Source organism: Dermochelys coriacea, chromosome 3 (assembly GCF_009764565.3).
Source record: "Dermochelys coriacea isolate rDerCor1 chromosome 3, rDerCor1.pri.v4, whole genome shotgun sequence".
Taxonomy (NCBI): domain Eukaryota; kingdom Metazoa; phylum Chordata; order Testudines; family Dermochelyidae; genus Dermochelys; species Dermochelys coriacea.
This window is the reverse complement of record NC_050070.1, coordinates 103,801,019-103,826,949: the sequence shown is the minus strand read 5'-3', so window position 1 is coordinate 103,826,949 and position 25,931 is coordinate 103,801,019. Positions and strand designations below refer to the sequence as shown.

The following is a 25,931-nucleotide window of genomic DNA, read 5'->3' as shown; positions in this document are numbered from 1 at the left end:
GATGAGACTTAATGTGGGGGCGAAGATTATCCCACATCTGCTGATTGTGGGGCACTTGCATCTTCCTCAAAAACTTCTGGTATTGGCCACCATCAGAGACAGGTTATTGGACTAGATGGACTTTGGGTCTGGTCAGGTGTGTCAATTCCTATGTGTGACGGGTTGGATCACAGAAACCCCCTGGGGGCTGCCAACTGATGTGCCAAGACTACTTCTGCCTCTACTTTCTTGCCCTGGCAGCTTAGGACTTCAGTGCCCTGCTTGGTTTGAGCCAGACCCACTAGCCTGCTGCAAACCTAGACCCACGTCCCCTAACAGCTGTAGGCTTAAACTGAAAGCAGCTTAAGAAGTGTTCCTGTCTTTAATAATGCTTATGCAGGGTAAACTCATAAACTGTTCATCCTCTATAACACTGATAGAGATAGGCACAGCTGTTCCCCCCCACCCCAGGTATTAATACAGACTCTGGGTTAATTAATAAGTAAAAAGTAATTTTATTAAATACAGAAAAGTAGGATTCAAGTGGTTCCAAGTAATAGCAGACAGAACAAAGTAAATTACCAAACAAAATAAAATAAAACATACAAGCCGATGCCTAATACAGTAAGAAAACTGAATACAGATAAAACCTCGCCCTCAGAGGTGTTCCAGTACACTTCCTTTTACAGACTAGTCTGGGTCCAGCAATCACTCACACCCCCTGTAGTTACTGTCCTTTGTTCCGGTTTCTTTCAGGTATCCCTAGGGGTGGAGAGGCTATCTCTTGAGCCAGCTGAAGACAAAATGGAGGGGTCTCCCACAGGTTTAAATAGACTTTCTCTTGTGGGTGGATATCCCTCCCTCCCCCTGTGTAGAATTCCAGCTACAAGATGGAGTTTTGGAGTCACATGGGCAAGTCACATGTCCTGCATGACTCAGAATTTACAGGTGGCATCCATGGTTCACATGCTACCTTGAAGGTCCTCATGTAGACTTCTTATGTGGATGGGAGCCTTCCAAGGTCCATTGTCCATTAAGTGCTTCTTGATTGGGCACTTAACTTGCAAATTCCTTTCTAAAGAAGAAAAAAGAAAAGGAGTACTTGTGGCACCTTAGAGACTAACAAATTTATTAGAGCATAAGCTTTCGTGAGCTACAGCTCACTTCATCGGATGCAAAGTGAGCTGTAGCTCACGAAAGCTTATGCTCTAATAAATTTGTTAGTCTCTAAGGTGCCACAAGTACTCCTTTTCTTTTTGCGAATACAGACTAACACGGCTGCTACTCTGAAACCTTTCTAAAGAAGCTGACCAAATGCCTTACTAAGGTTATTTAAAATCAAACAAGTATACAGCCAATTTCATGACTTCGAATACAACGACACATGCATACAAATAGGATGAATATATTCAATAGATCATGTTACATGGCATATGTAGCATAAAACATATTCCAGTTATGTCATATATACATTCATAAGCATATTTCCATAAAGCCTTATGGGGTGCACCATCACACTATGTTCCTATTAATGAATTAATTATAATTTTTCATTTAGATAGGGTATTAATGGCATTTAGTCATAATAAATTGCAGCTTATTACTATATGTGAGTAAACCCAGAGAAGCTGAGATTCAATTAGTGTCCGTATGGTTTTATTGACACAAACTCCAGCCTGTGTCCCAATGACAAGCTCTTCTGGACTACTGCTGGGAAATTGTTGTCCCTCTCCTATTTTTCATGCTCCAGACCTGGGCTTCTAGAATATGGGATTTTTCTGGGACAGCTACTGTGAAGCAGGTGACTCAACTCCACAGTACCATATATGATGTTTGTGACACAATGCAAACATTTATTATTGTTAACTGTCATTACTACTTGTTCTTAAACCTACATAGTACCAGAGATTTACACAACTTTCTGCAAAAAATAAAGTAGGCCATATTGCCTATCCTGAAAAGCAATTCATAGCATTTAGCTCCTTAAACATTGTTGATTTGGATAGATTCTGATTCCTGCCTGAACCATTTGCCCTATTTTATTTAATTGGTACAGGGTTGTGTAGAAATCTTTACAGCTTTGTGCATCCAGATGCTGAAGTTCTTACTCAGTCCTTATTCAGGCAAATTTGCATCAATGTCTGGGTAAGGAATGAGTAGATATTGGGAAAGGACTTCATGCTTTGGCTCCTGATGAATCAAGAAGTACCCTTTTTTTTATAGACTTCTTACACACCATCAACCCTGTAAAAATATAAGGTTACTCAGACTGAATGTTCAGCATTTGAAATTTGTATTCAGTTTAAGTTCTTATACTTCACTTCTCACCCTAGTATCTGAGCTTACCCAAAATGATGAGCATGTGCTTTTAAAACAAGTGTGTATGTCAATAGAAGCCCTTTTTATGTTAGACTTCTGACACTTGGCATCACATGATATGAGAATGCATCAGACATATGATATGGTAACCTGACATTCTCTATGGGTTTTAATGACAGCATAAGCAAGTTTGCAATGTCAGATCAACATGTCTGAATAAACTGAAAATGCAAACAAGCCAACAGTTATAATATTGCACTCCTTCATTAAATAGCAAAATGTATACAGGGTGCAGTCCAAATGGCTATTTGTATTTTTTTTTAATTGAACAGATGAAATTACAGGGATTTTTTTTTAAAAACAGTATAGCTCACGAAAGCTTATGCTCAAATAAATTTGTTAGTCTCTAAGGTGCCACAAGTGCTCCTGTTCTTTTTTTAGGGACTTTCTTGTTACTTATTGTAGGGATTGAATGTGAAAGTGAAGAAAATACATAAAATTGTGCATCAACATTTTTGTTATTTCATTCCCTGACATTTCAAAAGCCAGAAACATGATGTTTCATGAAATGTTTCAAAATGAAATGATTTCCACAAAGAGGACAATTTTCTCATTGAAAAGATGCAAAACTAAATATCTTGCAATTTTTAGTCAGAACAGGACCATTTTTTGAAGTAAAGTTACATGAAACTTCATTTCAGAGTAGCAGCCGTGTTAGTCTGTATTCGCAAAAAGAAAAGGAGTACTTGTGGCACCTTAGAGACTAACAAATTTATTAGAGCATAAGCTTTCATGAGCTACAGCTCACTTCATCGGATGTAGCTCACGAAAGCTTATGCTCTAATAAATTTGTTAGTCTCTAAGGTGCCACAAGTACTCCTTTTCTTTTTATGAAACTTCATTGTTTGTAGTGGCGTAGCTGTGTTGGGCCAAGGACATTAGGAAGACAACGTGGGTGAGATAAAATCTTTTATTGGACCAACTTCTGTTGGTGAAAGAGACAAGCTTTCAAGCTACACAGAGGTCTGGGAAAGGTTACAGCTAAACACAAGGTGGAACAGATTGATTAACCTAAGTAGTTAACACATTTTCTAAGGGACCATTAATGGGCCACTTCACCTTGAATGGTCTCTTAGAATATGTGCTAACTACGTATGCTAAATAACTTGTTCCACCTTGTATTTACTCCAGTTTCTTTGAGAATGTGTGGCACAAGCTGTCAGCATAGTCTGTGTGGTATGTAGATTGTAATGGATTTTTTACCTTCAGTCCTTTTGGTATGATGTCCATCTGTTTGCATTTGGAGAGGAAGATGATGTCTGTCTGTATCTGTACGAGTTTTTTCATGAAGCTGATAGATTTCCACTCCATACGGCTAAATTCAGTGCCTTGCATAATAACAGGTTTCAGAGTAGCAGCCGTGTTAGTCTGTATTCGCAAAAAAAGAAAAGGAGTACTTGTGGCACCTTAGCGACTAACAAATTTATTTGAGCATAAGCTTTCGTGAGCTACAGCTCACTTCATCTAATGCATCTGATGAAGTGAGCTGTAGCTCACGAAAGCTTATGCTCAAATAAATTTGTTAGTCGCTAAGGTGCCACAAGTACTCCTTTTCTTTTTTGCGAATACAGACTAACACGGCTGCTACTCTGAAACCTTGTATTTACTGTACACTTTCCGATGAAGTGAGCTGTAGCTTACAAAAGCTTATGCTCAAATAAATTTGTTAGTCTCTAAAGTGCCACAAGTACTCCTTTTCTTTTTGCGAATACAGAATAACACGGCTGCTACTCTGAAACCTTTTCCAGACCTGAAGAAGAACTCTGTGTAACTGGAAAGCTTGTCTCCTTTATCAACAGAAGCTGGTCCAAGAAATGGTATTTCTCTTTACTGAAACTTCACTGGCAGTTCATGATATGAGACCATTTTCTAACATACAAGAACCTCTTTTATTTTTAGTTTTTCCATCCCACTTTCAATTTTTTAATCACAGCTTTTCTAGGAATGATCTTTATTTGTTAATGAGAATTATTTTAAAAGTACTAAACTAAGTTCAGAATGTTCTTTTCATGTTGCATAGAGTTGAAAGACTGTCTTTCATCTTCTACTTCCAGATGCTTTATAGATCGAGTCTTACAATAAGATATATTTAAAGAAGAGCATGTCCCCATCTGTATATAAAAAGGAGGTGATGGAGTGGTTTTGTTGGAGTGATGATGATGTAAACTCAGGAAGATGTTGTTAATGTGTACTAGAACATTATGTGCCCTGTCTATTGGTTGTATTTTATTTCACCTCCTAACAAGTGAATTTTGGCAGGCTCCTGAGCAGCGCTTTGCTGCTCTTAGTTTCCTTGAGTAGCAGGAAGTGACACAGTGAGTTCTTCACTGTTTATCGACTTTGCAAGGGGTGAGATGACACTCCTGTGTGGAGGGTGTGGTCAATTTACATCCCCAAAAATTAGTTTAAATGGGACATAAGAGGTGCATAGACATTGGACAAGCTTTTTGCTCAAGGGTGAATTTAATGCAAAGAATGTGGTTTATAGGCCCCTTCAGTTTGGTCCTAGGAATGTTTTCCTGTCTCTAGGTATCAAATAGAAATCACCAAATCCACTTGCTCTTCAAAGCTGAAGTGACTGAAAAGTAAGCTCCAGCCCAGAGTATACACAGACTACACTGCACTTCACCAATTCCTTTACTTTGTCCTATGCAAAGTGCCATCATGGATATCAGGGATTGGAACATTAGCAGTCTTATTAATAGGGATGCATAAATTAGTTCATATCCTCTAAGTACTGACCTGATCCTTCACCCAGAACTCAAACTGAAGTTGCACAGAAGAGTTTTCAAAGTTCAAAATATTTCAGTTAATTTTAAAGACAAAAAACCTATATTGGCCAGTTTTATGTGTCTCTTCTAGTTCTGAGTCAAAGTGCCAAAATACTTTGAACAGAATAATTTCTTTTGCTGTGTTTCAAACATGAAAAGACCAAAATAAATCAGATGTTTCTTGAGAAACTTATGTTTTACCATGAATTTTTAAGCTCAGATTTGCAGAGTTCAGGATGTTCAGATGGGTGAAATAAGAATTGGATAAGTATCCAAACATTTGCTGGGTACTTACCTGGAATAAATCTCCAGCCTTTTGAGCTTCACCTACCAATAATTATAACTATGATACTAGTTCATATTATTCCAGATCATGTCTGAGTCTGACATCAACACTGAGTGACAAAGAGAACAGAATAGTCCTGACATCATCAGAAAATTGCATTCTAGCTTCCATCAACAAAATATGCAGTCATTACTTCTTTCAGAGTAGCAGCCATGTTAGTCTGTATCCACAAAAAGAACAGGAGTACCTTAGAGGAGTGGCTAGGTGCAGCTGCGCCACTGTAAACTCTCTAGCGTAGCCATAGACCAAGTGTATAAGCCCCCTACTGCTGATGGCTATAAATTGAATCCTGAATGACTATGGCTTCAGGATAATGCCCTTTACTAATGAAGACTTCTCTTCTCCAGACTAAACAAACCCAATTTTTTCAATCTTCCCTCAAACATGACCTATGAGGGAAGACTGAAAAAATTGGGTTTGTTTAGTTTGGAGAAGAGAAGACAGAGGGGACAGTTTTCAAGTACATAAAAGGTTGTTACAAGGAGGAGGGAGAAAAACTGTTCTTAACCTCTGAAGATAGGACAAGACGCAATGGGCTTAAATTGCAGCAAGGGTGGTTTAGGTTGGACATTAGGAAGAACTTCCTAACTGTCAGAGTGGTAAAGCACTGGAATAATTTGCCTAGGGAGGTTGTGGAATCTCCATCATTGGGGATTTTTAAGAGCAGGTTGGACAAACACCAGTCAGGGATAGTCTAGATAATACTTAGTCCTGCCTTGAGTGCAGGGGACTGTACTAGATGACCTCTCGAGGTCCCTTCCAGTTCTATGATTCTATGACAAATCTAAGCATCAAATGAATTAATCAGAGATGACCCTCAAAATGCTTGAGACTGTTTGGATAAACACCCATACATTTGGAAGCTTCTCCAAGCTATCTGATCCCCTTGTGGAAAACTTACAGCTTATCAAGAGGTTTTTAATACTTCCTGCTTGTAGTCCATCCAGATCACAGCCATTTCTCATGGGGTGTCAGTGAACATAACATGGAAGCATCTAGATGTGTGTAAATTAAAAATATGGAAAAAACTAAAGTTAGCCTACCTTTTTCAAACCTTATACAACACACAGTTTTGGGTGAAGGTTTGGTGGGTTTCCAAACCAGTTAACTCATACCCAGAATAAACATTCATTGTCATATTACACAACCATGAGAAATGGGACTTATAAGATGTAATGGGAACCTTATAGGCCATTAAGTATGCTGGTGAGAGTTGCTCTCTGTAAAAGATATTATTTCACAGTTGACCGAGTGTCTTCCTGAGCACCTCCACAAAGTTGAGATTACCTGATACAGACCTTGGAGTAGAATGTCTCGGGGTAGGCATGTTCAGCAGAGGTCTCTTGAGTCCCAAATTCTCTTCTTCCCCTGGTTTGACAGAGCCTGAGTCTGTTGACCTTCAGGACACATGAACTGCCTGACAGTTTGCTCAGGCTTTTAGCTGAGAGTTTATTATAACTGCTGGGAGAGATGGTGGCTTATGTTTAGACCTCTGCTATTGAGTCTATAACATTCTGCTTGCTATTGGTGAACTAATTTTGTAGAGTTTTAAGAAAGTTTTCTGCCTGTAACTCCAGAGATAAGTGTGATGGGTACTTTAAATAAATATATTACATTAAATGAATCTTTTTTTTAAATTGCTCACCCTCCCTTATTTCTTCTGTTCCTCTTAGGTTCTCAGCTTTTTACTGGCAAAGCCTGTCCTGAAGTAGCTTCCTTCTGCATCCCATCTCCATTTTGTGAGCAGTCACCGTCTCCTACTGCTGTTTCAGTACAGCAGGCAGGCCAGCTGCAAGGACAATTAGGACATGGATTCATTGGCAGGGGGTATGTTCTGCAGTGGTGCAGATGGCTTAGTACTTAAATGTATGGGCCAGTCACAACAGGCTCATGGTGTGAGACCTCCCCCACCCCATGCTTCTTTTGCAATCTAATGAGCAAAGCAATTAGTGAGTCATTGTTTATTCACACAGATTAACTGTGAAGAGTGAGGAAATTTAGATAATAGGTTGCATATTCCCCTTCTCTTTCCCATATTCAGGGTATGTTGATATTTTCTCATATTATTTATCATGATTTAGCAGTGCAGATGAAACTACATACAAACCCCAGAAACACATATTGGAGAATGGTCATTAGCCAGCACACATTTTAAGAGATAAACTAAGTATAAGTGAAAAGAGAAAAGGAGGACTTGTGGCACCTTAGAGATTAACAAATTTATTTGAGCATAAGCTTTCATGAGCTACAGCTCACTTCATCGGATTCATTCAGTGGAAAATAAAGAAAAGTATAGGTGGAGCAAATGGAGCCATTTGAACTACATGAAGTAGTGCTAACATGGTGTCAAATTTCAAAGGGATGTCGCACCTGTAAAGCACTGTCTAAATCATGGTAAATTTAAAGTCAGTATCAACAGTTTTTGTCCACACTATAAGATGCATTATGAAATTGTATTTGAGTCTTGTAGGGAGGTGACCAAACATGGTCCTGAAGCATTGTTAGTATTCTGTTGCTCAGCAATCAAATTGCTTCTGAAACAGAAAACAGAGCACTTGTGGCACCTTAGAGATGAAGTGAGCTGTAGCTCACGAAAGCTTATGCTCAAATAAATTTGTTAGCCTCTAAGGTGCCACAAGTACTCCTTTTCTTTTTGCGAATACAGACTAACGTGGCTGCTATTCTGAAAAGAAAACAGAGCGGTTGTTTTAGATTTAATGCTAGGAGGACAGTACTTACGATATCTAATAATTTACCGTGGAGTGGTGTAATGTAAAATAGAACTGAGCTCTTCATGTCTTCACCTTAATAGATGAAGTTACAAAACAAATACAACATATGTTGAATTTTAGACCAAATCAGGTTGTGCTCAGGCAAAACCCTCATTAATGTCAATGAGCTTTAGAATTTGGCCTTTCCTTTGCATATAACTTGATCTAGCTAAAATGCAGCTTTCTAGATACCAGTGCTCAATAATCCATGTCGGAGGAAGGAAAAATCATTGTAGTGTTATTGTTATTGCTATTTTTGTTTGTTTGGCTGGGTGGTGGAGGAAATAAAAAGCCTCATGGCAGAGAAAACACAAAACTATACTCAAGGATTTGCTATCAGAGCAAGTGAACAAACAGTGTTATCTAAAGCAGCTGCTTGGACAGAAGATTCTCTTAGTCTGTTTCTTCTCCTTTAATAAGTCATTAGCTAACATTTTTCCTGGGATGGTGATCACAGGAGGCGCTCCCCCCCAACAATGTCCCTGAATTGAAATGAAAACCACCCTGACATTTTACAGTTATCAGTATGTATAAATGACTCACTAATCCTATAATGACAGGTTTCAGAGTAGCAGCCGTGTTAGTCTGTATTCACAAAAAGAAAAGGAGTACTTGTGGCATCTTAGAGACTAACAAAGAGTGCATCCGATGAAGTGAGCTGTAGCTCACGAAAGCTTATGCTCTAATAAATTTGTTAGTCTCTAAGGTGCCACAAGTACTCCTTTTCTTTTAATCCTATAATACTTCCGTTTGCAATGGGACTCAGGTGTAACTCGGAGTGACTTAATCCTCCTTGTTTAAAGGGGCCATGCCCTTTTAGTCTATTCCCTTGGGTTGTCGTTTTGTGTGTGTGTGTGGGGGGGGGGGGGGGGTTAAACAAGCAAAACAAGACAGAGCCAGTGGGGAAGTGAAGCAAGAACCTAGATCTCTCTTAGCCTGCTTAGGAACACACTGTTTCATTTGGTCAAAGATGGTTGATTAAAATCCACTGCTCCCAATGTGACGCTGCATCCATAACTCAAAGAAACTTTATTGATCGGGTGGGGAAGGCTGGAGTAGTGATCAGGCTTCTGATAATTAAGGAAAATTTTGCATCTAATTCTGCAAAGAAAATGTCCTTTAAATGTGTATTGGGTCAAGAAAGTACCATTCAGACATGTCGCCTGTGTTTTAGTCTAGTAGCCAATAAATAATGACAAATAATTAATGGGGATATCATGTGTGTGTGTGTGTGTGTGTGACTGAAGTTCATTCAGTGCAGGAGAGAGAGGAGTATTCAAAGCAATCTGGGCTTTACCACTCTGGCCCTATCACAGATGGAAGAAAAAAGGATTAAATAAATAATGAGGTTGTCTTAGTGAATCAAGACTCTGAAGGAATTCATTTGATTTAGGCTGTGGGCCTATACACACAGGCAAATGGAGCATGTTGGGTGAAGCTCATCCTGATTGTCTACTAAAACTTTTGCCTGTGCAGATGGAACCAAACTGGGTTTCAACCATGTTACTGAAGTATGTAAACATCATGCTTAGCCCTGTAAACATCAGGAGAGAAATTCACTCAGGGTTTGCTTCAAACATAAACCCAGGCAGACGTCCCTGAGACGGAAATTATGCCAGAGGAGCCTGGAATGGTACAGAAACACAACTTCCCTTGCACCACAGTGGGCCAGGGAAGTCCCAAAGGTGGGTGGCACTGCTGGAAAAAGGGCTTAACCAGGATGGCTAGGGGACCATTGTTTCAGGATATCCCCTCAACAGCCTCTGCCAGTGGGGCTTCCATGGAGTTCCAGCCATAACCTGTAGAAATCCTGAGAGAAGTTGCTAGCAGTAAGAACATATGGCCGTGTTTGGGTGACTATTGGGAGAATGTGCCCAGAATGCAAAGACGTGATATTTACACCATTTCCCTGCATGAGCACTAATGAACCTGGTACCAGATTTGTAACACAAAATGGTAACATGGTTATCATAAATATAAAGGGAAGGGTAACCATCTTTCTGTATACTGTGCTATAAAATCCCTCCTGGACAGATGCAAAATCCTTTCACCTCTAAAGGGTTAAGAAGCTAAGGTAACCCCGCTGGCACCTGACCCAAAATGGCCAATGAGGGAACAAGATTCTTTCAAATCTGGAGCAGGGGGGAGGACTGCCTGTGTAATGCTTTTGCCGGGATCAGATCAGGAAGGAAGCCTTACAACTTTTGTAAAGTTAGTAAGTAATCTAGCTAGAAAATGCGTTAGATTTTCTTTTGTTTAATGGCTTGTAAAATAAGCTGTGCTGGAGGGAATGTATATTCCTGTTTTTGTGTCTTTTTGTAACTTAAGGTTTTGCCTAGAGGGATTCTCTATGTTTTGAATCTGATAACCCTGTAAGGTATTTACCATCCTGATTTTACAGAGGTGATTCTTTTACCTTTTCTTTAATTAAAATTCTCCTTTTAAGAACCCGATTGACTGTTCATTGTTCTTAAGATCCAAGGGTTTGGGTCTGTGTTCACCTTTATCAGTTGGTGAGGATTATTATCAAGCCTTCCCCAGGAAAGGAGGTGTAGGGTTTGGGGGGATATTTTGGGGGAAGACGTCTCCAAGTGGTCTCTTTCCCTGTCCTTTGTTTAAAACGGTTGGTGGTGGGTTCAAGGACAAGGCAAAGTTTGTACCTTGAGGAAGTTTTTAACCTAAGCTGGTAAGAATAAGCTTAGGGGTCTTTCATGGAGGTCCCCACATCTGTACCCTAGAGTTCAGAGTGGGAAAGGAACCTTGACAATGGTTAAAGCACCTTTGGTCCTTTCTACATGGGAAAGACAAAATCACCTTATAACACTGCCCAGGGTTCATTGGTTTAGAACTTGATCCTCCAATGTAATCAATGTTTGCGTAGACTTAGTTGCTTAGAATTTTTCTCCTGGGACAATCAGAGATAAAATCCTCCCCAAATAAAATCCTCCCCAAATATGCAATCATAGAAAAATGATGATTGGTTCCATCAGTTCTTCTGACTGGTGGACATTCAGTTATAATATGTAATTTGAGTCTGTCTTTAGGGCAGAACAGATAAACGCTAAAGACAGGCCTACCATTGCAGACATGTGGAAACAAGTTTTGGTGTTCTCTCCATTTCAGTTTCTTCTTGGTGACCTCTATTGCAGCTCCATAAAGCCATAGAAGCTGGCAGGTGAGAATAGCAATATTGCCAACTCCAAATGTTCAAAAATCATGAGTCAGGCTCAAAATAGTCATGAGTTTGGTTCTAAAAACATGAGAATATGTAAAAATAATAGTTTTGGTGTTCTCTTTATTTGTCTTTTGCTTTTCTCTGAGCCTCTAGGGTGCACATTTTAAGCTTTCTCCACAGGCACGAGAGCTAGAAACTAACTTTTTCTTTAAGAATGAAGGCTGAAATCATCACATATCCAGGAGCTGGGGCTTAAGGAAAGCAATAATTATCATGAGACTCATGATAAAACCATGAGAGTTGGCAACACTGACAATGATGAGGTGGGGTTGGCTATGGAGAAAGAAACGGCTTGTCCTCCCTTAAAACTGAATGAGGGTATAAGACACCAATAACTGAAACAAATGCTGAGGAGCAAAAGTCCATCAAAAATCAGCAAGAGCAATAACAAGAGTAAAAGCTCCAACTGGCACCACACATTGCAGTGATGTGCCACAAATTTACAGTATCTGCTGTTAGCATATATATTTTTCAAAGACCCCAAGAATTCTGCAACAAATCCCTATCAACTTTAACAGTGATGTGGATATTAATGACTGTGAATGAGAACCTCTGAATAACAAGGCATTTAGTGGGAGCATTAGTAATAAGAACTGCCTCATGGATGACCCTGAAAATCAGACCTAAGCACCAGTATCATCTAACAAAAGGGCCCAGGAAAAAAAAAAAAACCTCAAAATTCTAAACCCTAAACAAAGCCAAACTCCCACTACTTGCTCTGGTTGTATGCGTTCTGTCTTAATCTCACTTGTAATGAAAAAGGACAGCATTATCTTCTGTATCCTTAGAGTATTTCTCATCAGTAAATTCTGTAGAAAGGGCCACTTTATTTATCACAGCCCTGGTGATACTTGCCATACTATTTGTGTGCATTGCACAGAACTCATGCAAGACTAATCTGAGTTTCTCAACCATAATAAAACAGATGATGAGAAGGATGGTCTAGTGGTTAAAGCACTAAATAAGGGTTCTACAGACCAGGGTTCAAGTACTTGCATTGCCACAGGATCCCTGTCTGACCTCAGAAAGGTCACATTGTCTCTCTGACTGTTCCCCACCTTATATATATTTATAGGGAATACACTTTCCTTTCAGGGGTGTGGTAAAGATCAGTGTGTGTTACAAATTGTGAGGTGGTTAGATGCTATTATAATGAAACTCTACAATTACCTTAGATATAAAACATCTTCACCATTCCAACAAAATACTAGATATGTCTGGGTGAGATATTAGCTGTCTTTGGATAAGAGTCCTTTATTTTCTACTTGTGAATAGTAACACAGAGCAGAAAAAGAGACAAGTGGATAACCCAGCTCACAATTTATTTGAACTTTCACAAAGCTTTTTACAAAGTCCTCACAAGAGGCTATTAAAGAAACTAGTAGTCAGGCGGTGAGAGGTAAAGTATTACCATGGATTAGAAACTAGCCAAGACATAGAAAATAAAGAGTAAGGATCAATGCATTCAATTTGCCATATGGGAAGAGATTAACAATTAAGTGCCGCAAAGATCTGTACTGGAAACATTGTTTAATGTATTTGCTAATGATCTGGATAAAAGGGTGAACATTCAGGTGGAAAAAAATCTGCGGACAATACGAAATTGTTTAATTTAGTCAGCACTGGAGCAGACTGCGAGGAACTCCAGAGGGACCTAACACAATGGTAGATTAAATTAATTACAGACAAGTGCAAGGAAATAACACTGTAAGGAATATTTTGAACTACTCATATACAATGTAAACTCACTGTGTCTAAGGAATGAGGCCTGAACCTTTGGAGATTCCTCCATTGCTATTTTTAATCTAGGAAAGAGGAGTTCCAGGAGAGTTCATTAACTCAGCCAGAGATTAGGGGTCTACTTCAGGAGTGGGTGAGGTTCTGTGGCCTACAACATGCAGGAGGTTAGACTAGATGATCACGATGGTCCCTTCTGACCATAAAGCCTGTGAGTCTATGAGTTCCTTAACAGATCATCATGGCACACTCTTTCTACTACATAGTTATAAAAATGTTTTAAAGGACAGACTTAATTTTTTTTAAGGTTAAAATGCTTCAGATTAACAAAAATATGTGTCAAAATTCTATATTTGGAAAAGCCATAATACTGCATAATATGGCTCCTTCGTGTAGGGGCAGCCAGGGGGCTCTGCTCCGCATGCTGTCCCCGCCCCAAGCACCGCCCCACAGCTCCCATTGGCCAGAAACCATGGCCAGCGGGAGCTACAGGGGCGACGCCTGTGGACAGGGCAGCACGCAGCAGAGCCACCTGGGTGCGCCTCCACGTAGGAGCTGGAGGAGGGACATGCTGCTGCTTCTAGGAGCTGCTTGAGGTAAGCACCACCCGGAGTCTGCACCCCTGAGCCACCCCACTACGCCCCAACCCTCTGCCCCAGCCCTGATCCCTCTCTTGCCCTCTGAACTCCTCGGTCCCAGCTCGGAGCACCCTCCTGCACCCCAAATCCCTCATCCCCAGCCCCACCCCAGAGCCTGCATGCCCAGCTGGACCCCTCACCTCCCCCCCATGCCCCAACCCCCTTCCCCAGCCCTAATCCCCCTCCTTTACTCCAAACCCCTCGGTCCCAGCCCAGAGCACCTTCCTACACCCCAAACCCCTCATCCTCAGCCTGCACCCCAAGCCAGAGCCCTCACCCCCCCTGCCCCGCACACCCCCTGCCCCATCCCAGAGCCTCCTCCTGCACCCTGAACTCCTTATTTCTGGTTCCACTCCAGAGCCTGCACCCCCAGCCAAACCCCTCATCCCCTCCTGCACCCCAACCCCAATTTTGTGAGCATTCATGGCCCGCCATACAATTTCCATACCCAGATGTGGCCCTTGGACCAAAAAGTTTGCCCACCCCTGCTCTAGGGTCTAAAGCAGTGCCTTCAACCTTTTTTCATTGGGGGACCCCTAAAAAAATTTCAAACGGAGGTGTGGCCCCTTTTGGAAATCTTAGATATAGTCTGAGGACCCTCATGAGTCCATGGACCACAGGTTGAAAACCACTAGTCTAGAGTTCTTAGATTTGAATCTAAGATCAGATGCCAACTTCAATCATATTGGAAACCCTTTCTTTCAAAAGCAGAAATATAAAATACCACTGCACAATATTTAAAAATTCATTCTTCCTGGGTGAACAGAAACATAAATGATAAAGGAATTCAGGAGTATAAAATAAAATGTTTAACCTATATTTATACAGCACCCTTCCTGATGAAGAATCCAGAGCATTTTATGAACTACTAGGATATACCATATAATAATAACTTCTCCCACCATCTAAATGCTGCCACTGCTGCAGTGGAAAGAGGCAGCTGTTTAACAGCACATGGTATTATTATAAGAGTTTAGTACTGGAAGTGAAAGACACCATATTCAATTGAAATGGCAAAGGGAATTTAGATAGAGAGAATTTAATAACCCAAATTAGAATTTAGCCAGGAAATCAGGGCTAACACTCCTTAGTAAGAATAATATTGTTTGTTCTACCCTTTTTGTAAAGAAATAAAAAGAACTGGTTTACAGGATGAAGTTGTTTGAGTTTTTGTTGTCAACTGCAGTCCCATATAGAGACAGAAAATTGGCATGTGAAGGGTCTTGCAGGTTCAGCATAGGCCAAGCTCTAATGCATAAAAACAGAATGTATTTATACTACTTCTCAGCACAGTACCTCCAGGCTCAATCCTGACAAAGCTCCCATCGACTTCACTCGTTCAGGACCAGAGTCCGCCCCTTCCATTTTTCTCTCAGTTTGTAAAAGATCCTTTTTAACTGTTTCATAAAGGAACACAATAAGTGAAATTCTAAATGAGAAGGGTGAGATCAGTTCTTTTTCTATAATCACGAGGTGTGTTGGTATACTCGTTATATATGTATAGTTGAAATAGCTTTAGAGATGTCTCTTCCCTCTCCTTATACTGCTTTTATGGGAAGTGTTTTTTGTATGCCCCCCTGCTGAGATCTTGCAAGCTGCTGCCCTTGGACTGCAATATTTTGTGAATTTTAACAGGCACCCAGCTAATACTTCACCTGGTACCATCTAATAGGCTCCGCATAAATGTTTAATATAGCCATCTGGAAACACGATATCTTGGAGTCCATAGCTGAATCAATTAAATGATCCAATTCATTTGTTAAACCACCTGGGTCACTGAAATGTGATGCCCTGGGACCAACTTCTGATGTGATTAATTGATCCATTTGTCCATTTCACATGTTTTAATTTGAAGAGTAAATTGAAATATTGTTAATTTGTTAACCTATATGCCATTGTAGTTAGCTTGTAATCTTTAAAACATGGACTGAATGTCACGGTAAGGAATCACTGTATATAAGTAGAGGTAACACAGTGAACAAATAGAGATAGTACAGCATTCTTTATGCAACTATTTCCTTACAGTGATTAATTTAGACTAACAAACTCAATCATCTGATTTGTATTCTCCAGGGTAACGTTGTCATCAGCTTGGTCTTTTAACCAGGAAGAGTTTGCATGCATAGAAAATAAGGACATTTATGGGAGGAAGGAAGACTGTTAATCTTTAGGTTTAGTAGCCCAGTTAGATTACTAGACAGGGAACTACTAATCCTTACCAGTGTCCAGAATTAGTTCAGGTCTGATGTCATTCAGTGCTTAAAATAAAGACTTCACCTTATCAAAATAGAAACTGAAATATCCCTTGGAAAGCAGGCAATTCCTTCTGAGGTGCCTTGTTCACTGTAGGCATAAGGGTAGTAAGTGAATCCTCTACATGTAGTGTGATAAGAATAGACAATACCTATTATCCAGCTCTATCATTACTATGGAAACAATTACACATTTAAGAACTCTAGCAGCATTAGCTGTATCAAGATTGCATCTAGGAAAGGAGATTTTTTTTCAGTGTGATATTGTCAGGAATTACACTGTAATGGAATCGCTTCAGAAATAGACTTCTGGGATGCTGTATGGTAATTTTCAATAAACATGCACTACATTTTCATTTTGATTCACTACTGCCTTAAAATGAATTGTGTATATACCCATAACAAAGTCAGCTATTTATGTCATGTCACAACATGCCATCTTTTAACCTATCATCATTTAGTTGCATCAAATATTTACTCATTAGACATTTCAGTATAATAACAATTAGGATGCTTCCTGTTAGTTCAGCAATAATTATCTTGTGGCTTAATAATTGAGATGAATGATTAATGACAAACGTTTTGCTGGATGTTGTATTTGAAATGTGTCACATTAAAGCAGTGGTTCCCAAACTTGTTCCATCGCTTGTGCAGGGAAAGCCCCTGCCGGGCCGGGCCAGTTTGTTTACCAGCTGCGTCGGCAGGTTCGGCTGATTGCGCCTGCCACTGGCCGCGGTTCGCTGCTCCAGGCCAATGGGAGCTGCTGGAAGTAGCAGCCAGTAAGTCCCTCGGCCCACGCTGCTTCCAGCAGCTCCCATTGGCTGGAGCAGCGAACCGTGGCCACTGGGAGCTGCGATCGGCCGAACCTGCTGATGCGGCAGGTAAACAAACTGGCCCAGCCCGGCAGGGGCTTTGCCTGCACAAGCGATGGAACAAGTTTGGGAACCACTGCATTAAAGCATTCACTTATTATTGTTCCATCAGCTCTAGTAGTAAATGCCTTGGATTTGGACTTGGTTTGCTCTACAGGTGCTGTAGGATCATTCTGCAACATTGTGACATCACAACAAAACATCCCATGGTGCAGACATCACAAAAATATACCATGACATTGTGGAATGATTATGTTCTTATTTGTGAGGAAACAATTTTTCAGGATATTTAAATGCTCCTACAATTACAGCTTCCAGAATGTGATAAAATCTTGGATAATCCTACAAAAGCTGAGGTTTCTGCCTCAAAGTTTGTTTATCCCAGGAGATGGTTGTTATAGTACTTTATGAACAGGAAACACTCACATTTTGTCATCTAAATAACACATGGATAGGTGTGTTACTCACTCTGCAATCCATGCTAAAAAAATTCTTGTAACAGATGATTTTATGCCAGTCAGGTGATAGCCACTAGGCTGAGAAGTGAGAACCACTTTGTATGAGGATTGAGAGTTAAGAGGTTATAGGAATAAAACAAGGATGGAGAGAAACAGCTGGGAGGAAACAGGTGGAGGATGGAGGAGGGTGATGCAGCAACAACAAATGGTAATTTGTGAATGTTGTCGATCCATTGCTCATGCTTGTGTTTTTTCTATGCCAGTGGACTCTTTCAATAAAACTAGAGATGGGTCACTCATTTATTTTCTATTTATTAACTGGATTTCTAGTATACTGGAAAAATTTCCCCAACTTTCCTCTATTATTTGAATGTAATTCCTAAAACTACGTATAGTATCTGAATGGAATTCTTAACAGCACTTACAGGCACTGATTTTCAAAGGGTTTACCAGACACAATCCCTGGGGAAAACAGCAACTTAGAAATTTCACTTTCTGCTTTAAACTACAACTAGTTCAACCACTTTACATCCAGCCAGCCTGCAGAAGGAGGTGGAGTAGCCATTTTATTCCCTTCCAGCTCAAATGCAGGAAAAACTCACTAAAATCAAAATGATTTGAATATGTCCATTTAATCTATGAGACCACAGAGACAAAACTGAACCGGACATCCTGCTAATCTATAAACCACAAGATATCACTGGCTTCCCAGAGAAGCTGGTAAAATACATTTTCTGACAAGGTGATAAAGTTCTTAAGAATCAACATCAGACCCATTGTCTTGGTAGACTTCAGTATCCACATAGCTGAAGCCTCTGTTATGACAGTCCAAAGCCCTTTACCCAAACACTCCACTTTGGTTTCTCCTAGGTGATATTTTCCCCCCAGCTGGCTGTTACTAGAATGAATTTTTGGACTGGGCGTGGACATCAGAAATGCAAAAACCACCATCCTATCCTGGTCAGATCATTTCTACCCCCAGGCAGAAACTCTTCCCATTGCAAGGTCAGAAGAAACCACCACCATGGTCCATCCCCAAATACTCTCTCAATGCCTAGCTGAATCCAGCACCTGAATGAAAAGCAGCTAGTTAAAACTGAATGCAGGTAAGAATAAAGAAATGTTCATGGACAAAGAGTTATTTACCCACAGCAGTTAAACTTTCCTGCATGCATAATCACTTTTGTTCTTCAGTTTGGTTCTTTGTCACACCCTGCACCCCACTTTTGGGTTTGGAAAGAGGGAGAGGTATGCTTCTGATTTTTATGTCATTCTGTAGCCTTTAGGTCCTTTGGGCCATTATGCTATTGATGTGTAAATAGCCATGGTGACAAAAAATGTACATATCCATGCTCTACTGGCCAGAAGATTGCACCCCATCTTATCAGACACAGACCTGGCCAGGGTGACCAATGCATTTGTGACTCTTGGGCTTGATTACTGGAACTTATATCTAGGAACAAAGCCATACACCCTAAAAAAGACCATTTGCGCAGTAAACCAGTGCTCCACTCGGGACTTGATCCAAAGCCCACTGAAACCAATGGGAGCCTTTCCATTGACTTTAGTGGGGTTTGGGTCAGACTACCTCTGCATTGGCTCCCAATAAAATACAGAGTCCAGTTCAAGGTCTGTCCTGATAGTCAAAACCTTCCATTTAATTGTTCCTAGCTATTTGAGAGATTGTCTCTCCATCCACCATGTCCTCCTCCAGCTATGTTCCATTAAAACCATGAAACTGTCAGCCAATGAGGGGAGCTCCCGAGTGTGGGAAACAGAAGTTTCACAGAAGCTGGTGCTAAACTTTGGAGTCAGAGATAAGAGTGACCATGAATCACACCACCTCCCAGACTAAAGTTGCTTTCCCACAATAATTTGTGCAGAGAGAGAAAAAGAGAAACAAAGATCCTACAAACATAGGAAAGAAAGAAAAATATTTGAACAATTTTAAATCCTTGGGAGATGCTCAAATACTATAGTACTGATGAGACAGAGACAGAGAGAGAGAGAATCTGGGAGGTGTCACATTGAGCTTCAGATCTGTGAAACTCAAAGTTCTATGAAAAGTATGGTACAAGCCTGGGGACTATGTCAGATTGGGAAATCATACTTGATAAGAATGAGATTATTGAGAAATATGGAATTATGGAAAACATGGGAACCTTAAGACTGTGACTGAAGGAAAATGATCTGCTGTCTAGTAATTAAGCACTGGAAAGCAAACACCTTTGGGGGTGCAGGGCATAGGCTAATGCAGAGCCTGATCTTGCTTCCAAGGATGCAAATAGAAAAACTTCAGTGGGAGCAGGATTGGGCCCTTAGGCGAGGACATTAAGAGCTATTTACATAGCAGCAGCAGTGAAATAGAAAGACCACCGTCCAAGACAGGTAATTGTATATGTGAGTTCAAAGGAGATTTTGCATTAATGTTTGTTAACAGACAGGAGATGGAAAACAAACCTATTGGGCAGAGAAAACGGATATTAATTACTTTGCTCAGCTAGAGCACCTGTACAAATATCACCATCCCTATTCAGGTAAAACTGAGCACTCCATGGCTAATATGACAATGCTGATTAACACCTGACCACTTCACAGGGAGCAAAGAATAAAACTGGCAGGTCTGCAAAGCAAAAAAAGAGAGATTCTAGGGAGAGAAATGGAGACAAGGGACTTGTCTATACTGACAGTGCTGCAGCTGCACCAGTCAGCTGCGCCCTGTAGCTCTTCTAGATACTCCACCTCCTCAAGAGGTGGTAGCTCGCTGGTCGACATAGCGCTGTCTACACCAGGGGTTAGATAGGTATAACTATGTCATGCAGGGGGGGGTAGATTTTCCACACTCCTGAGCAACGTAGGTAGACCAACATAAGTTTGTAGTGTGGATCAGGGATAGAGTTGTGGGGGAAATGATTTGCTCATGAGAATTTTTGAGATTTTGAATTTTTTCCCATCCCAGAGCAGGACAAAAAGTCAAAACTTTGAAAAAATTTGGCAAACCAAAAATCAGATTTTTTTTTCATTGAGTCAATCAAACATTACATTTCCATAATTCTGAAATGTTTCATTGTGATTTTGACCTTTTTATTTTATTTTTTACTATAAAGTACCAAATTTCAAAACAAATGTCATTTCAACCTGAAAAACCAGAAATTGCATTTAAAAATCGATATGGGATGTTTCAACAGTTTCAAAATGCACTCCATTTTGTGTTTGTTTTATTTTTTATTTGGGGGGTTTTGTGGTTGTTTGCTGTTTGTTTTCCAAAACCCGGGATATTCGTCAAAAGTGACCCTTTCCTGCAAACAGTTTCTGTTTAAAAGAATCAGTGTTCTGACCCAAAAAAAAGGCTAAAAATTCCCCACTAGCTCTCATGGGAACCCCTTTCAGAAAGACTGAACTTCACAGACATCAGGGGCTGGAACATTGATTCTACGATGACAAGAAAGCCATTTTTCCCACCATGCACTGCTCTTGGGGCAGCACAATAGCATGCTACTACTTCCTAAGCACTGCAGTGGGACTCAGGAGACCTGAGTTCTAGTCCTGGCTGGCCTGCTGGGTGACTGTGGGCAAGCCACTTCATCTCTCTGTGACTCAGTTTCCCCAGCTGTAAAGTGGTAATAATGATATTGATCTCCTTTGTAAAGTGCTTTGAGGTCTAGTGATGAAGAACACTATATCAGAGGTAGGTAATAATAAGGATATGGTCTAATTCTTCTTTAGAAACCTAAATAGGGACTTGGATGCTTTACTCTAGGCACCCAGTTAAAAAAAATTATGTCCATAAAGTTGTATGTGAAACCAAGAGAAAGGCTTGATAAAGAAAAGAATTGGCAAGTCACCTTGAAAAATGTCCCCCTTCTTCGGAAATACAAATCTATAGATCATGGAGAGCATGTTCTATCTCTGGCTACATTCAAGATACAGGGACAAAGCCATTCAGGCTTACTCCATTCACTCCCCATGATCCTCAAGCAAGTGCACAACATCTAATGATCAAAGATGTCAAAGAATGCTAAAATCTAAAAGAATCAGCACAGACCCCTGACTTTACTCCATCACTACAGAGAGGTTATAGAACAATGGGACCAGTATAGTCTCTGGATCATGTTTAGATCTGGAGATGGATTAATAGAACTCAGAGAAACTAGACTTCTGATGCCAGTGTCACAACATAGAATCATAGGGTTGGAAGGGACCTCAGGAGGCCATCTAGTCAAAGCAGGACCAATCCCCAATTTTTGCCCCAGATCCCTAAATGGCCCCCTCAAGGTTTGAACTTGCAACCATAGGTTTAGCAGGCTAATACTCAAACCACTGAGCTACCCCTCTCCCAAATGCAGGAGGGGAGTCAGAGAAAGAAACAGTGACCTGTTTCCACCCAGTTTCAAACTGGGGATCTTTCCTGTTTTAGGCGAACGTGATAACCGCTACATTACGGAAACCCCACTTAAAAACAGGGCTGTTTCTGCCTGGTTCCGAACCAAGGACCTCTCGCGTGTGAGGTTAACATGATAACCACTACACTACAGAAAAAAAATGGGAGTAAGGAACTGTTCCTTTTTCCTACAGCTATGTAGCTTCTAGCTGACCTCAACCTCAGATTAACATGAGGTTTATTACAGGTTAAGCAAAACTGTTATGTAACTAGCAACAACTGAGCAGGACAGAATCAAAATAGCCAAGCAAAGTGTCAAGGGCATCTCTGGACCTACCATATCTAGCACCAGCTGGTCGTAGCTTATTTGCAGCAGGTTATTAGAAGTGTAACAAAACAAAAACAAAACAAAGAAGATATGATTGATTTACAACTTTCTTGCATCACTCCAGACAAATACCTAAAATTGAGACACTACTATATTTATGCTTCAGCTTTTGCTGATTTGGAGCTATAACTGACCCTGCGGAAGTATTTTCCCTCTAACACTCATACGCCCCCTCAAATTTCTAAGCTGTCAACATACAGTGCTGAGAGCTTATTAAAGATTACAGATGACTGAATCATCATGAAATGATTTTTGAGAGCTCCAGGCAAGCATTTATAAAAGAGTTTTCACAAACGGAAAAAAAGAAGGAAACCCCTTTAGCACTGATTGTGATCTATATGCAGGGCATCAGAATTAAAGCCTATAAACTAAGTTTGTTTCAATTTGTTCCCATCAGAGCTTTGCTGAACAAGACAGAGAAACATTGGCAAGCAGCCATTGACGAGACAGTACTGACAGGAAATAAGGGGAAACACACTAACAGACAAGCGTACTGTGTCTAGTTGATTTCAAAGTTACATAGAAAGAAATCCCAATATAGGAGACTATTCCATATACTGCGTACGCTGATTTCTCACAGGGATAATTGCTGATTTGCAAAGAAGTACCAGGATAGAAAGGAAAATTTATATCAAACCATGGATTTCAATGAGATCTGGAGAATAGAACTTGGTGTTCAGGAGAGAAAAATAAAATAGAAAGAGGATCTATTGCAATAAAATGTTGCCATGGAGCACAATGGCAAATAAATATGTGAAACTAACTTAAGGGAAAGTAAGTGGAGAGGAATCTAGCTATGGGAGGATAAAAAATAAGTTCACAGCACCAAACTGAGGAGAACATTTTCAGACAAGATTTGTACTTGTTTACATACTCTAACTGGTCACGTAGTTAGTTATTATTATTAATCATGTTTATTCGGGGATATGCCTAGGGACTAAGGGTGTGCTCTGGAATTTAAATTTGACCGTTAGAGCAGCGGACAGGGGCTGGGTCCAGGGCTAGAGCAGCAGCTGGGGCTGGAGCAGCAGCTGGGGCTGGGGCAGTGAACAGCAGTCAGTTGCTGGGGCTGGAGCAGCAGCTGGGACTAGATCTGGCGCTGGAGCAGAAATATATATATATTTAGATGAATACTGGGGCGGAGAGGGATGCACATGCTTGTTGCCCCTTCTGCACGTTCTTGCCAGGGACTAACCAAGAATGGGCCCCATTGTGCTAGACACTGTACAAACACAGCATAGTAACTGGTTCCTGCCCCTGAAGAGCTTACAATCTAAATAGTCAAGATGGAAGAAGGGTAAGGAAAGGGGATGTACCAGAGTGATCGACGTGATGGCAGAAAATATCATGTTAGTTCCACAGCTGGTTTAATTATTTGGGCTGGATTTAGCAGAGGGTGGGATAAATTAAACAGAAAGACAAAAGAAGGGAGGGGATTGGGGGGTGGGAGGACGGGGACAGAGCGGGGTTATGAGGGAGGGGGAAGAAATTTGGAGGGGTAGTGAGATGAAGGGACTGTGAGCAAAGCGGTGGGAGGTGGTTGTAGCAAACAGCCAATCAGCACAAGCAAGTCGAAACTGTAGAAAATATTATAGGTATCCATGGGTCCCTAATGAAACTGTTTTGCAGCTACTCTGCCAGGTTCAGTGTCTGTCTGGCTCCTCCCTGCAGTTTCTTTCCAAAAGTCACATTGCTGGGAGGATGGGCGACACCACTTGGTCCTAGTCCCCTCTTCATCTGAGTGTGGGGAGTGCTGGGCAGAATCTGAGGCCACTGGGATTCTCAGGTGGAGGAGCAGTGTGGAAGGTTTGCAGTTGTGTTAAGCACAGGGATCAGAGTTTACACTATATGTTACCCCCCATGTATTTATTGTACTTTATTTAATGCATTTATTTATTTGTTTTCTTTTGTAGAATGATCTAAACACCTGTACAACAAATATAAACATACATTCCAAAAATTAGAGATTTGATCCATATAACCACTAAATCCTCTCCACTCATCCAACCCAACCCAACAGTAACTTTACTTACCTCAACCCACTCACACCCTCCCTCAGCAGCCTGGGGAAATAGAGAATGACACAAAGGTCAACAAATTCAAGCTCTGTGAAACCAAGGGGAGAAGTGTGCTCCAGTTGAGGGTCTCTCACTGAGAGCTCCTTCCTAGAAATACTCTTTCCATATAAAACTGAGGGCTCCTAGCTACAAGTACCTCAATTGACCTCTACAGCTGTAGTATCACATGAAGAGATGGGAAGGCTCTAAACCATTCATGTTCAGCCTTTGGGACTTAAAGGTCAAAAGCAACACCTTGAATTGCACCGAGGAATGAAGCGGAAGCCAATGCAGCTCATGGAGCATTGCGGAAATGTATGCCCTGGGAGGAGCCTCAGTCAACAAGCCAACAGCTATGCTTTGCTCCAGTTATAGTTTCCAAAGAGTCTTAGAGTGTAGCCAAATTTTGCAGTGTTCAAACTGTGCAAGGCACTTGGCAGAATAAATTAAGAGACAAATTTCCTGTCCTGAATAATTTACAATCTAAATTTAGACATGACATTACAAATGAGGTGACACAGCAGAAGTGATTAGAAGGTATGAGGAGAGGATGTCTTTCCTTCCATATGGGACAGTGTCAGAAGATGGATGAAGTCAGGAATGGGAGAAGTGAATGAAGAGCTCATCAAAGCTTTTGTTATTGATGGGGTTGAGGAGCAGAATGGGGAACCAAATAGGAGAGAAGCTCAAAGAGGTAGGCCAGGCTGAGTCACAAAGCCAGGAAAGCCAGAATAAGTAGTTTGAACTTGATATGCTGGGCAATGACAAGTCAGTGGGGGGAGGAAGATGATTTTAGCAGCACCATTTTTGGACAGTCTGAAAAGGAATGACGGATCAGGATGGCAAGAAGGGAGAATGTTGCAATATTAGCCATGCCTTGCAAATGGCCATGTCAAATACAAGACCTCCCCAGAGATCACTGCTGCCAAGTGGTCTTCTACAAGCACGGAGTGGGGACCAAGATTTGCTGTTTCCATGGACATACTGACAGGCAACAATAACACCCAGAACAGGAAAGCAATTGTGCTATACAATGAGGCTTTTGACAGGAAACACATAGGGACTCATATTTTACAGAAACGTATCCACATTAATAGCAGAACCTTATAAAGTGGCTAAAAGCATGACAGAATCTGATGCCATCCAGAAGAGATCGAAGTTAGACAAACATGCATTCACACACCTACTCAGAGATTGTGGATTTTCTTGTAAATTCAGTGATAAATGTTTACATGTTCATACTTCTCCCACAACCACCATCAAAATACAGGTGTGCAAATCAGTGCAAAAGGGGGTGATGAGGGTGGAGAACATGAATAAATCAAGTCTGGGAAAGTACATATTGCCTAATTTTGAACTCACTCATGCTGTGGGTTTAAAAATTCAGCCTGAATTCAAATGCAGTTGGGTTTGTGCTCCATTAGAAGAGACTGTAAAAAAGGCAGCAGAGAGTGGAGTGATAAACATTCTCCTGGGAAAAATAGTATGCAGCACATACCCGCCCCCACTCCCCCCCTCCCCGACTCATTTGTGGCGGCCTACCTTCTTAGGGCTGTTCTTCTGTCCTAATAATATCATAGGCTTCCCTCCAGATAACAAATATGGGCTAGATCCTCAGCTAGTGTAAACTGGTCTAGTGCCACTGATTTCTGGCATGATATATTTTT

The 25,931-nt window shown here is 40.8% G+C and overlaps 1 long non-coding RNA gene across 1 annotated transcript in view; it reads right to left on the bottom strand.

The window, feature by feature from the left end:
- Positions 1–1,243: 1,243 nt before the first annotated feature.
- LOC119854099 overlaps positions 1,244–25,931 on the bottom strand; it is a 169,385-nt gene continuing 144,697 nt past the window's right edge. Inside the window, exons 7-11 of the long non-coding RNA XR_006279981.1 lie at positions 15,153–15,253; positions 7,121–7,264; positions 6,763–6,933; positions 6,377–6,470; positions 1,244–2,223 (exon numbers count right to left, since the gene is read on the bottom strand). This is a non-coding gene — a long non-coding RNA (uncharacterized LOC119854099). The remainder of the gene's footprint in view (positions 2,224–6,376; positions 6,471–6,762; positions 6,934–7,120; positions 7,265–15,152; positions 15,254–25,931) is intronic.